Raw genomic sequence first — 13,521 nt, 5'->3', positions numbered from 1 at the left:
TGCATTTCCTCTATAAAGTTCTCGAAGACTTTGGATTTTCTCATCAATGGATTAACCTTATATTTAACTTTATTTCTTCTCCTAAAATCTCCATTCTTATCAATGGGATACATGAAGGTTTTTTAAAAAATTATAGGGGCATAAGATGAGGGGACCTATTATCCACTTCTCTCTTTATCATAATGGCAGAAGCCTTTGGGAGAGCTATATTAGATGCTTATTATAATTAAATAATCTTTGGTATTACTATTTCTAGGAACATACATAATATCATGAATCAACAATATGCCAATGACACAATTATGCTTGGTAAAAGTATAGTGGCAGAGGCTTTGGGGTTTAAAGCCATCATTAAATCATATATGGATGCTTTAGGTTAAATCATATATGGACTTCCGGCCTATTACTCTATGTAACACTGTCTATAAGATCTTTTCCAAGATTCTAGAAAATAGGCTTAAGATTTTCCTTCCAAAGTTAATTTCAGAGGAACAAACAGGTTTTGTCCCTAGGTGTTCTACTCTGGATGGTATTCTTACAATTCAAGAAACTATTCATTCTGCTTCAAAAAATAAAGAGACATGCATGTTTATGAAATTGGATATACAAAAAACATATGATATGGTTGATTGGCATTTCCTCTATAAAGTTCTCGAAGACTTTGGATTTTCTCATCAATGGATTAACCTTATATTTAACTTTATTTCTTCTCCTAAAATCTCCATTCTTATCAATGGGATGCATGAAGGTTTTTTAAAAATTTATAGGGGCATAAGATGAGGGGACCTGTTATCCACTTCTCTCTTTATCATAATGGCAGAAGCCTTTGGGAGAGCTATATTAGATGCTTATTATAATCAAAGAATCTTTGGTATTACTATTTCTGGGAACATACATAATATCATGAATCAACAATATGCCGATGACACAATTCTGCCTGGTAAAAGTACAGTGGCAGAGGCTTTGGGGTTTAAAGCCATCATTAAATCATATATGGATGCTTTAGGTCAAAAAGTGAATGAACTCAAATCAAAAATTTATTTTTTAAATACTAATAAAGAAATGGAAGATCAGATTTGTAAGATTCTAGATTATAAAAAAGGTCATTTTTCTTGTAAATACCTGGGTATTGCTTTAGAGAAGGGTTCAAAAGCTAGTAAGGTTTGGCTCAACACTTTCAACAAGCTGGACACTAGGATCGGAAGTTGGAAAGACAAATGGCTCTCAAAGGCAGGAAAGGCTACTAAATTATATGTTTTCTTTCTAGTATTCCTACCTTCCCTCTATCCTATCTTCCTCTTTCCAAAAGTTCTCTCTTGAAATTTGAAGCTAAACTAAGAAATTTTCTTTGGAAAGATCGTGAAGAAAATAAAAATTTGGCCCTTATCAAATGGGAGAGTATACGTAGACCAAAGGATAAGAGGGGATTAGGGATTACGAATCTTCAATGGAAAAATGAAGCTTTAGGTGCAAAATTGATTTGGCATCTTTACAAAGAAAGAGACCATAAGTGGGCCAAGATATTTTACAACAAATATCTTAATCTGAATGATCCTCTGTCTATATTTAGAATGAAAAATCTTCCTAGAGGGTCTAAAATTTTGAATTTAATGACTAATTATCATCATTCAGTTTGCAAGTTTCTCACCTATGACGTGGGTCTAGGTGATGAAACCTTATTCTGGGATGACTCCTGGGATGGACATCCTCCGATTATGTTTAGTCCATTTCATGAGGCTCTCAAAGATAAATTGGTCTGTCTCTAGGGTGTTAAAGTTTGTAATTATAAGACCAAAATATATTTGGAAGGTTCCAACCTATGGGTTTGGAAATTGTTGGATGGGTTGGGGTTAGACCCTTTGACAATTAAGGCTTATGATAATTTATTGTTAGATAGGAAGATTAAGCAATCAAAAAGAAAAGACAAACATTTTTGGTCTGCATCAAATGATGAAAGGTATAGTTTCAAAAATGGATACAAAGCTTTGATGCACTCATAAAGTTGGGATAATGTTGAAATACCTCTCAAGCTCTACTGGGATGTTGTGCATCTTCCCAACGCAAGTTTCTTTTTGTGGCTTGTAATTCAAAATAGGATCTTGATAGCCAATAGATTATCCAACTTAGGAATTCTTGGTCCATCTTGGTGTGTACTATGTAAACAAAATAATGAGGACATGGATCATCTTTTATATAGATGTCCATTCTCCCAAGCGTATTAGGAATAGCTTAGATTCTAGTTGGGGTGGTCAACACCCTTGCTGATATCTTTTATAAGTTTTCTTAAAGCTTGACCCACAAGCATGTTAAGGATGTCTTTAATAAGCTGTGGAACATATGTCCTATCCTATCATGGGAAATCTAGAAGGAAAGAAATAGATGCATTTTTTGCGGATCTGAACTAAAATGAGAAGAGTTGTTACTAAAAGTTGAGGCTAGTATTGTGGAAGTAAAAAACTCCCATCTCAAAAATTCCATGAAAGAGGAAGGATCTTTCTCTATTTGGGATGGTCTCATGAATAAAAATTGGACCAACCTAATTAATCTACCTCTGGTATATCTTAAGAAAAGCAATGCGGCTAGGGATAGGTGTAAATGGGCTCCTCCTCTAAAAGGGCAGTTTAAACTCAACTTTGACAGAGCAACTAGAGGTAATCTTGGTATGGTTGGAATTGGTTGTATCATTTGATGATACTAGCAATTGGGTAGCAAAGAAAGCTATGTCCATTCCATCAACCTCCAATAATCTAGCTGAATTGGAAGCCTTGGATAAAGGTCTACAACTATGTCATGAGTTAGGATTGACTAGGGTTATCATAGAAGGTGATTCTTAGATCATCCTAAATGTTTTTAGGAAGTGTGTTACCCCCAATTGAGTCCTAAATTCTAAATTAGGCAAAGTTCTAAATCTATTAGACTGGTTCATTGGTACTCAAATTTGTCATATTTTCCTTGAAGGCAATACTAATGTGGACCATTTAGCTTATAAAGGTGTTGATGGGGATAATTTTTAGGTTTATAATGATGTATAATATGTGTTTTCTCAATATTATTTTATTCCTCTTGGTCCTTTTTTTATCTCCTTCTATTTAGTTTATTTTATTTTTTTTGTTTTTATTTTCTTTATAACCTATCATGATTTTGATCAGTCTTGGTTGGGGTGATGTTCTTTTGTGAATGTTTCTACATGCCTTCTTTGTCAATGTTATGTTTATTGGAATTATTCATTAATTTTATCGTTAAATGTTGTGGCTTCATTTACTTCTATTTATCTTTATGTCTTGGTTTCTTGGTCTTTGGCATGTTAATTAGGGCACTTATCCCGTGATTAGGAATACTTTGCCATCATTGCTTTAGCTTATGATAGCCTAGACTTCTCGAGGGTTTGATTGCCTATATTTTTCATTAAAGTCATTTTATCTGCCCACTATTTAGTTTGTGTTCATTGCAAATGAAGTCATTTGTTTATGTGTTCCATACTTCTGAATCCTGCACCATGGATTTTTGTGGTAACATCAAGCCTGAATGTTGGAGTTAGATTTTAAAACATATGGACGACATGGAAAGGATTTCAATTAGTAGCGAAATTGGGGAAGGAGTCTTCAATTACAATTTTACATGGAGAACTAATAGCAATATAATTGGATCATTTATTGGATGTATGGAAAGGGCAAGGGTGGACTTTGATGCTATCATTTTTCTTTCCTACAGTATCTTCAACCCTACGTGGAGGAAGGGGCTTGAGCAAGCCACTCATAGTATTGATGGAAAGATGAGAATTCCACTTTCATAGAAATACATGGAGCTCCTGCCAGGGTTGCCAGAGTTAGAAGTGGCTTTCTGCCATCCATCCTTAGTGATTTAGGAAAATTTAGCCTTCTATAGAGAATGGCCTAAAATGGAGGCAAGTATCCATTTCCTCCTCCACTGGAGGGGCATTGTACAAGAGGAGAATAGAGAATGGATTCTCAATTAATTGAATGCTTTCAATGCCTACATTCATTCCAGGGTATTATTTGAAGATTTGGATGTCCTAAAGTTCTACACTCCAAAAATGAAGAAGACAAGTAGGGATAAATTCAATTTTGAGTTCCTCCTAATTTTTGTGTAGAGAATCCTAATGACATTTCTAATGTTATAATGATCTACTAGAAATAGGGATTTCATAGACTTAGTTGATAATCTATAAGTATTAGTAACCTTTCGAGGTAGATATGGTATTAGGGTAGGCCTTTTTCACTAGTATTTGATAACATTGTTATGGTTTTGTACTAAATTTTATATTACATCTGGGTATTTGTAGTTATTCTGTGTTAGGGTAATTTTTTACTTATACAGTTTTATGGAGAATTCTCTAAAATCTCAATTTTGTTATGGGTTAATTGTGATAATATTAATAATTGATATATGGCTCATATTGACAGCTTTGGTCTTATAATCTTCGGCTTGAGTCTCTCTAATTTACTATTTGATTTATGCATAGTCGATGTGATCTTATTAAAAGGGTATTTTAGTAATCAAATTTGGATGAATGTTGGTTTTCACTATGGTTTATTGATTCTTCTAGAGACTCTGTTGTTTCTATGAGATATTCAGATTGTGAGTATTTAATTTCATAATGATTCCTATTTGTATGCTTTGATCCAATTTGGTTGGTAATTATGATGCCATTTGGATCAGGCTCCCAGTTATTTTTCCCTAAAATTCTCAAGGTTTTGTTTGTGACATATTGATTCATTTGATTAATTATCTATCATATCAACATTTTCTAGATTTTTTTTGTTTTGGTATTATTTGATATTTTCTATCTATTTGTGGCTTTATGCCAGTTTTGTATTAGCCTTTTTATACCGGCTTTACATTTTTTTGGGCCTCTATTTCTCTTGGTTTGTTCTTGATTAGCATTTTCGGTGGCTAATATCTTTGTCTATATTTCTCTATGATTCACACTATTTAAATTATTTTAGATTATTAGTTATGGGCATTCTAATATTCTTTGGTTTATTTTATTGAACTTGGGTTAGTTACTTTGTGTTGGTCTATGGTTTTTTTGGCCTCACTATAGATCATTCTAGGTGTGAATTCTGATGCTTTTACTAATTATTTTAGTGACTAAGTTGTGGGAGAGGGAGTGGGAGAGGGAGAGAGAGAGAGAGAGAGGTGGGATGGGAGTGTGTGTGAGAGATCTAGAGAGTATGTGATGGGAGAGGCGAGAGAGGGGGGATGGGAGTTTGTGTGTTTGAAAGAGAGAGAGTAGGGGATGGGAGAAGGGAGAGAGAGTAGTCCAAGAGAGAGAGAGTAGCGGATGGGAGAGAGAGAGTAGGTGGTGGGAGAGGGAGAGAGAGGGGGGATGGAAGTGTGTGTAAGCGAGAGAGAGAGTAGGGGATGGGAGAGAGTGAGAGAGAGAGTAGGGGGTGGTAGAGAGAGAATAGGATGGGAGAGAGAGTGAGAGTAGGGGATAGGAGAGTGTGTGAGAGAGAGTAGGGGATGGGGGAGAGAGAGTGAGAGTAGGGGATGGGAGAAGGAGATTAGAGAGGGAGAGAGAGATAGTAGGCGATGGGAGAGGGAGTGGGAGAGGGAGAGAGAGGAGGGATGAGAGTGTGTGTGAGAGATCTAGAGAGTAGGGGATGGGAGAGGAGAGAGAGTGAGAGAGAGTAGGGGATGTGAGAGAGAGAGTAGGCGGTGGGAGAGGGAGTAGGAGAGGGAGAGTGAGAGAGAGTAGGGGATGGGAGAGAGAGTAGGCGATGGGAGAGGGAGAGAGAGGGGGGATGGGAGTGAGAGAGAGAGAGAGAGTAGGGGATGGGAGAGAGAGTAGGTGATGGGAGAGGGAGAGAGAGGGGGGATGGGAGTGTGAGAGAGAGTAGTGGATGGGAGAGAGAGAGTAGGTAGTGGGAGAAGGAGAGGAAGAGAGAGAGAGTAGGGGATGGGAGAGGGGAGAGAGAGTAGGGAGAGAGAGAGAGTAGGGGATGAGAGAGGGGGGAGAGAGTAGGGAGAGAGAGAGTAGGGGATGGAAGAAGGGAGAGAGAGTAGCCTAAGAGAGAGAGGAGGGGATGGGAGTGTGTAAGACAGAGAGAGTAGGGGATGCGAGATGAGAGAGGGTAAGAGAGTAGGTGGTGGGAGAGGGAGAGTGAGAGAGAGTAGGGTATGGAAGAGGAGAGAGAGTGAGAGAGAGTAGGGGATAGGAGAGGGTAGAGAGAGCGAGAGAGAGTAGGGGATAAGAGAGGATAGAGAGTGAGAGAGTAGGGGAAGGGAGAGAGAGAGAGTAAGAGAGAGTAAGCAATGGGAGAAGGAGTAGGAGAGGGAGAGGGAGAGAGAGAGTAGGGGATGGGAGATGGTGTAATAAGGAGAGATGCATTTTCACATAGTGCATATACACTATAGTGCATACATGCTTTATAGTGCATATGTTCTTTATAGTGTGTATGTGCTGTAGTGCGTACACACTATGTGAAATCACTTAAAACATGGTCACAAAGCAAGTTTGGGTCCTTTTTTATCCATATTCTATTTTTTTTTTGTTGTGCATTCTATTGTTCCAACATAAAACATAGGTTTCAAGCTATTGGAAGTTAGCAAACACTATTTGAAGACTTTTGAAGCTAGTAAACACCAAATTCAATCATTGGATATGCCATTTGAAGGTTTTTTGAATATTCTTTCTATAGAAAAGGTTAGTGTAGTCCTTTTTAAATATTTTTTGTTGATATATAGAGACAAATTTGATTATAATTTTACATGTTGTTTAATATATAATGAATTCATTGAAATTTGTATGTTTGAATGAATTGTTATTTGAAAACGGTTAGAAATTTGACAAGTTGTTTAATATATATTGTGTATTCATTGAAATAATTATAATTTTCATATGTATTTGAATTATTTGTAATTTATAGATTATAAGTAATTTAGATGTTTGAATAATTTGACATGTAGAAATCATCATAATGCCAAGGAAGAAACCAAAAACTCAAACAAATGAAGAGAGGGAGAGAGATTTGGCAATTAAAAGAGATAAAATGAAACTATTATGTGAACAAAGAAAATTTCAAAGAAATAATGAAAAATTGACTTGCAAAGAGGAACAAGGACCACCAATACAAAAAAGCAAAGATCAAGAATTGGAAAGACAAAGAGAACGAATGAGACCGTTACACTGAAGAAGACAATTGAATTGTGAAGCTACACCATCTTCCAATGTTGGAGTCATATCATCCTCTCATATTGAAGAGACACTAATTTTTAGATTTGACAATGTACACACTCTATCATGTCATGTTGAAGGCACAACATCAACATATCAAGTAGGTGATATTCCATCTTTTGCATCTTATTGCCAAGGCACATCATCTTCGATTCAAGGTATGCAAAACACTCAACCTTATGTTGATGATCAAAATGTTGAGGGAATGAAAGAGATTATAACACCTTCTAGAATTCATTTTAGAAGAACAAAATATTTGATTGATATTGATACTAACATTTTGAAATCAATGTCTAACAAGATTAGCAAGTGTACTTGTCAAAAAAAAGTTAATCATATGTACAGATTATTCTTTGAAGAATTAAATATTATAGGTCAATGCAAATTATTTGTTGAAATGATGAGGAATTTAAAATTTAGGCCTATCATGAAGATTCTTGGGCTAAGAATGATGGATGATTCAAATGAAAAAAAATTTGTAAGGAATCTAATGAGTGCTTATGAAAAAGTGGGTTCTAAATCACACACCAAAGATAGTAATATCATAAGAAGAGTATTTACCTTTACAATAGTAACTACCCAAATGAAGAAAGCTCGACTCATGAGAAAGACAAGAAAAAAATTGAAAATTGGTAGAGGTACTCTAAGGAGAGCCATGCTAAGGTGTGAGAGATTGGAAGATCCAACAAAAAATGAGTTATGGACATTTAGCGGTAGACTACCACAAAAGGATAAAGAAATTAGTGAAGCTTTGAAATCATTGATCAAAGATTTTTGAAAAAATAACACACGTGTTTCCCCTAATCAAAGAGATTTTGTAAGGAGGATTAGTAGCCAAAATTGTGAACCACATGCGAAACATTTTTTGTACTCAACTCAAACACATTCTTTTGCAAAAATTATTGGTATGTATCCTCAAATTTGAATAAGTCAAAGATTTTTTGAGATAGGTAAACCTTTCTATGTGAAGATAAATCACACATGCACAACTTGTTGTTGTAGGATACACATTGAATTTTCTAACCATTTTGATATTTTAAAGCATATATGTGTGTTTTTGCATTTTGAGTTTGTTTTGTAGGATTGTGACATGAATGAGCCACCAAGATCTTCAAGGGAATTCATATCCAACATTTTATATGAAATAGGGGACAACCAACAATTTTACAAGACATCATGTTTGGATGGTACATGCTTATTTTGTGGTTCTTTGAAACTTTATCAACTTGTGAACATATGGATAGTACACATGCAATTGGAAATGAAATAGTAGATTAGGAAAAATTTAAGACAATAATATATGCTATAAAAGATGGAAAATAGGGTAAAAGATGTGATTTAGTCATTGAAAATATTCTAGTGTATGAGTTCATGAAGATTTTTTGTGAAAAGATCATTTACGAGTATGCAAGGAATACGCATAGAGCTCGATGGATAGATTTGTAATTCAAGTTGTGCAAGGATACATTTCCATTGAATATCATTGTTTCAGTTGTAGACTTCGCAAAGAACTACACACTATAACCAAAAAATTAGGGGCAAGCAAAGTATTATACTTCTCAACAAGTTTCCATATTTGTTCATATAACATTCATGCATTCACCTACAAGTATAGAGGATAATAGAAAGATTTTGACAGAATACCATTTTTATACCAGTGATGATCAATCACATTCTACAAAGTTTGTACATAGTTGTTTTCAACTATTTTTTGAAGATTTGGCTAACAGGGGCATAACATATCGTCAGCACATTATTTGGTCAGACAATTGCACATCTCAATTCAAGAATGCACAAATGTTCTATTGGTTGACTAGGATGCACAAGTTGTGTAGTATTCAATAAATGTGGAATTTCACAAGGGCTAGTCATGGAAATAGAGAGCACGATGGTACAAAAAAATGCATCAAAAGAGCCTTAGCTCATGAAGAACTAAAATACAAAGATGGAGCAATATTGATAGATGAAAAATACATCATCTAGTGGTGTAACACTACAATAGGTCTAGGTAAGGAAGGTGAGTCTACAGTTTGTAGATTTTTTTGGTTGATAGATAATACTAACATTGCACCATATGAGGATTGTTGCACATGAATAGGATTTAGTGAGTTGCAATCTTTTAGAAACTTTGATGCAGGTTCATGGAGTATCCACACACGAAAAATGGCATGCTATTAACCATCATGTGCAAAGGAAAATTGTAATGACTTTGAGTCAACTGAATGGGTGGACAAATGGGATATACGAGTTGTGGATCCAATTGACACTTATCGTCCCCCACAAGTATTAGAAATGGTAGAGATGGATTCGTCTATTGACTTTAACCACTTGTATAATCTAGTGCAACCTAGTAATATATGTATTTATATATCTTTATAATTTCAATATGTAACTTTACAACTTTTACCTAACTATTTTCTAAATTAATGACCGCATTTTGTACATTTGTCACTACAAGCCATGTTTTTGCTATTATCACACCTGAAGACAATGAAGAAGGGAAAAATTATTATTTGTGTTGTTGTGTCCAAGCCAAACAAAAATTAGATCACTCAGTTATAGATGGTGAAGGTTTAGAGTACCATATCAATGCGATGGTTGTAATTGGCACATGGCTTAGACGATATTCTATGAAGAACCCTAACTTGTGGTTATTCAAGAATTGGAAAATAGAGGGGAAGATTCTTCATTATTCAAACCTTGTTGTTGCATCAAATTTCCACTTAATAAAATATGGTAGAAAACCACATAATAAGATTCTTTGGAAAGTTTGCGAGTTAGACCACGAGGCAATACCTGAGACATTAAAATGTAGAGCAAATCTAGTTGGTTCATTAGATTGAATAGGGAGAGACGGAGAGAGAGAAAGAGTGATCAATTGGATCCAAATACAATGTTGCAACCTCTCCCCCAAGACTATCCACAAGACAATGTGGGTATTCTTGTTATGTGTAAGTGATGAGATAAGTTTAAATCATAGATTTTATGTTTTGATTTGTTTAGAATACATAGATACATTATTTGAATCTATATTAAATTCTTTAATAGGACCCATTTTTAGATTAGTCATTTGAATAAGTGAAAGTTTAGAATTTTTTGTTTAGATCAAAATGTAATGAAAGAATATGAAAATTATTAGCATGTGAATGCTTTTTGATTTAAAGTCATGATTGTGTGCATGTAATCAGAAACTTGAAACTGGCAAAAAAAAGGATATAATGGAAGAAGTTTCCAAGACTCATCAATCCATTTAGTAAGTTGCTTGATCATTGCTAGAAGCTCAAACAAATAATTCTTTGCATTGTGAACATTGTTACCAATAATGATATTATGACTAACATGCTTTTATCTTTTACCAAATTTATTTTTGAATCATAATCTTATAAACCCCATCTTATAATGCTAGATTGATTTTTGATGTGTTATCATCTAAGATATATAAAATGTATGAGAAGTTTAAATTAGATGAATCTATTGGGATAAGTGGTATTGTAATGGATAGTTTTAAGATTCATTTGAAGAATATAAAGGGGCATGAGTGATGCAGGTCATTAGACAAAACAATATCTTCACTAGAAATGGAATTAGGAGGAGCAAGAGTTGCAAGTGGAATGAAGATGAATGGAGTGGAGAAAGAAAATAAATCTTTTGCCAAAAAAGCATTTGTTGTGGTGGGAATCAACACTGCTTTTAGCAATAGAAAATGACGTGATTTTTTCTGACACACTTGGATGCCATAAGGTCAACAACTATACTCAATTAAAACACTTGTAACAATTGTAAGTTTTAAAATTTGAATATTACTATCTTTTTTGAAGCCCATGAATAAAATGGGAAATGAGAAATGAGAATGGCAGGGGAAAAGCTAAAGAAGTTGGAGGAGAAGAAGGGGATAGTGATAAGGTTTGTGATTGGGCACAATGCTACACCAGGTGGCATTTTGGAGCATGCAATTGAAGAAGAAGATGCAGAGCATAATGACTTCCTTAGACTCAAATATGTTGAAGGCTACCATCAGCTCTCAACAAAGACCAAGATCTACTTCTCTACAACACTTGCTAAATGGGACACTAATTTCTGTGTTAAAGTTGATGATGATGTACATGTCAATCTAGGTACATTATCATCATTCATGGTTTCATCTAAATAGTATATTTTATGTTATAGTTTGTGTATATATTTCATGTGTTTTTTTTTTGGGTAGAACGTATTTGTTGATTTCATTTGAGATGGGTAATTCTACATAAAAAGCTAGTGACATTTTATATTTTGTTTACAGTTGATATATATCTTTAAAATCTATCATTTTTTACATTTGTGTAATATTTTAATTTGAAGATAATTGATAATTCATTGAGTCTTCAAGAACTAGGTAAAAGGTATTTGAAAAGGTGATAAGTTGGCATTGTCCTTTGGAAATTTTGGAAGAGTCACTAATTGGCCTAAAAGTGAAGCCATACCTTACCATAGGGCAATAAGCAACTTAAGGGATAAATCTCTAGCTTAGGGAAGGGTCGCTAGCATTTAATTTCTAGGGGATAACCCATTTAACAAATTGGAAGTGTTAGAAAGTATTTTGCATGTAGTCGAAGTTGGAATTATATAGGTTTTCGAATGCAACCTTAAGGTTTAAGTTTTCCAAATCAGGTAACTGACTTATCCAAAGACTTGTTAGTAATATAATGGTTTTTAATAACTTGATACACCCCAAATAACTAGTTTACCAAATACCAAGAGCCTATCTCTAAGGTAAACCAATCATCCCAGCCTACTAGGTCTACAAGCCCCAATTAGCCCTCAAATTCTATCCTCTTGCATTTTCTCCACATTTTTCCTTAACATTAAGAAAATAAATTGAATATTAGGATACCCATTTGGCTTCTCTATAACATATCAAAAGATGAGGTATAGTTTTTTTGGACCAAGTCTCTGTTGTTACACTATGGGCCACTTTTTATGAATAAAAACCCCTCCATTTACAAAGGAACTATATGGAATAATTATCCCCCAACCATAAAACTTGGTAAAGTATCTTAATATGATCTTAAACTGAGGATTCTTCAATTGGATTTAACCCATCAACTCTCTATGTGCTTTTTATGAAACCCTCAACAAACAAGGCCAAAAACTAGGGCCTTTTCAATTTTGACCAAGAAATCACTTCCAATACCTATTAGTTGATCCAAAACCATGTTTATGATGATTAATTTTACTATTTTACATAAAACCATGGCCTCCTTTAGGCAGATCTCCTGATGCTATACCTATGGCATCAAATTTAATGCATTTTCATGCACCCAAGCACTCCAAACTTGTCCACTTGGATGATCATTGGTGCAGGGAACCAAGGAAAATAGATAGGTTTTCATCCTAGTTGTGAATTAGGAACAAGGTTGAAAAATTATATAATAAGGTCCAAGATGTAAGGTCAATTGGACTCTAGGTGCCATTATAAGCCAGAGTGCCAAATTGAACCAAGGGGTCAAAAATGAGCAATATAGGTGATTTTTTAGGGAAAAAAGGATTTTTATGTTTCTTAGAAGTTTATAAAGGTTTTTAGGGTGATTGGGTTAATTTTTAGGTGTCTAGGAGTTAAGATATCAAAAATTGCAAAAATTGTCAAAGCAAAATTGCAAAAATGGTGACAACTTTGCAATTTTGTTCAAAAACCAAGTGTACATTACAACCACCATTTTAAATGTGGTTCTAACTATTGGAATGGAAGAATATATGTATGATATGACCACACATTCTTCAGTGGGTGACAGTTGTACATATTTGATATCTTTTGAAGCAATAAAAACCTGATATTCTGCCATTTTGCCTGTGTTTTGTTGTTGTACGAACATGTACATATTGGCAAATGGGAAAATTTTATTGGATAGGTATTTGAAGTATCTTTTATTTTCATTTTCTTGGAGTTTTTGATCTATTCATTTGTGTAAGATATTACCATTTTACTGAGGGTTGTCTGGGTAAGCCTGTAAATTGACTAGATTGCACTTATGGCCCTCTAACTTGCAATCCAATAGTGGGATCTTGATGCCATTTGGTGGGAAGAAATTTAGGGGTGTATTCTTACATATGGAAAAGTTTTAAGGGCAGAAAATTTGGTTTACTATTTTTTCTTGCAGGCCCTATTCAGCTTGGTTTTGAAGAGAAATTGGTGTAAAACTCTCAAACTTGCTCTAATGACCCAGGTGAAGGGTGGAATGGATTGTTGGCATGGTGAGGAAGACTCCCAATGGTTGTGTTCATTCTAGGACTAGATTTGGGAAATAGGTCTATTGGTAGTGTGGTAACCCTAAAAGTGGATGAAT

At 34.6% G+C, this 13,521-nt stretch overlaps 1 pseudogene; it reads left to right on the top strand.

The window, feature by feature from the left end:
- Window positions 1-813: 813 nt before the first annotated feature.
- LOC149580465 (putative beta-1,3-galactosyltransferase 8) lies at window positions 814-11,351 on the top strand (annotated as a pseudogene).
- The last annotated feature ends 2,170 nt before the right edge of the window (window positions 11,352-13,521 follow it).

Source organism: Cupressus sempervirens, chromosome 1 (assembly GCF_028749045.1).
Source record: "Cupressus sempervirens isolate cs-2001-9-10 chromosome 1, ASM2874904v1, whole genome shotgun sequence".
Lineage (NCBI taxonomy): Eukaryota > Viridiplantae > Streptophyta > Pinopsida > Cupressales > Cupressaceae > Cupressus > Cupressus sempervirens.
This window is presented reverse-complemented; position numbering and strand designations above follow the sequence as displayed.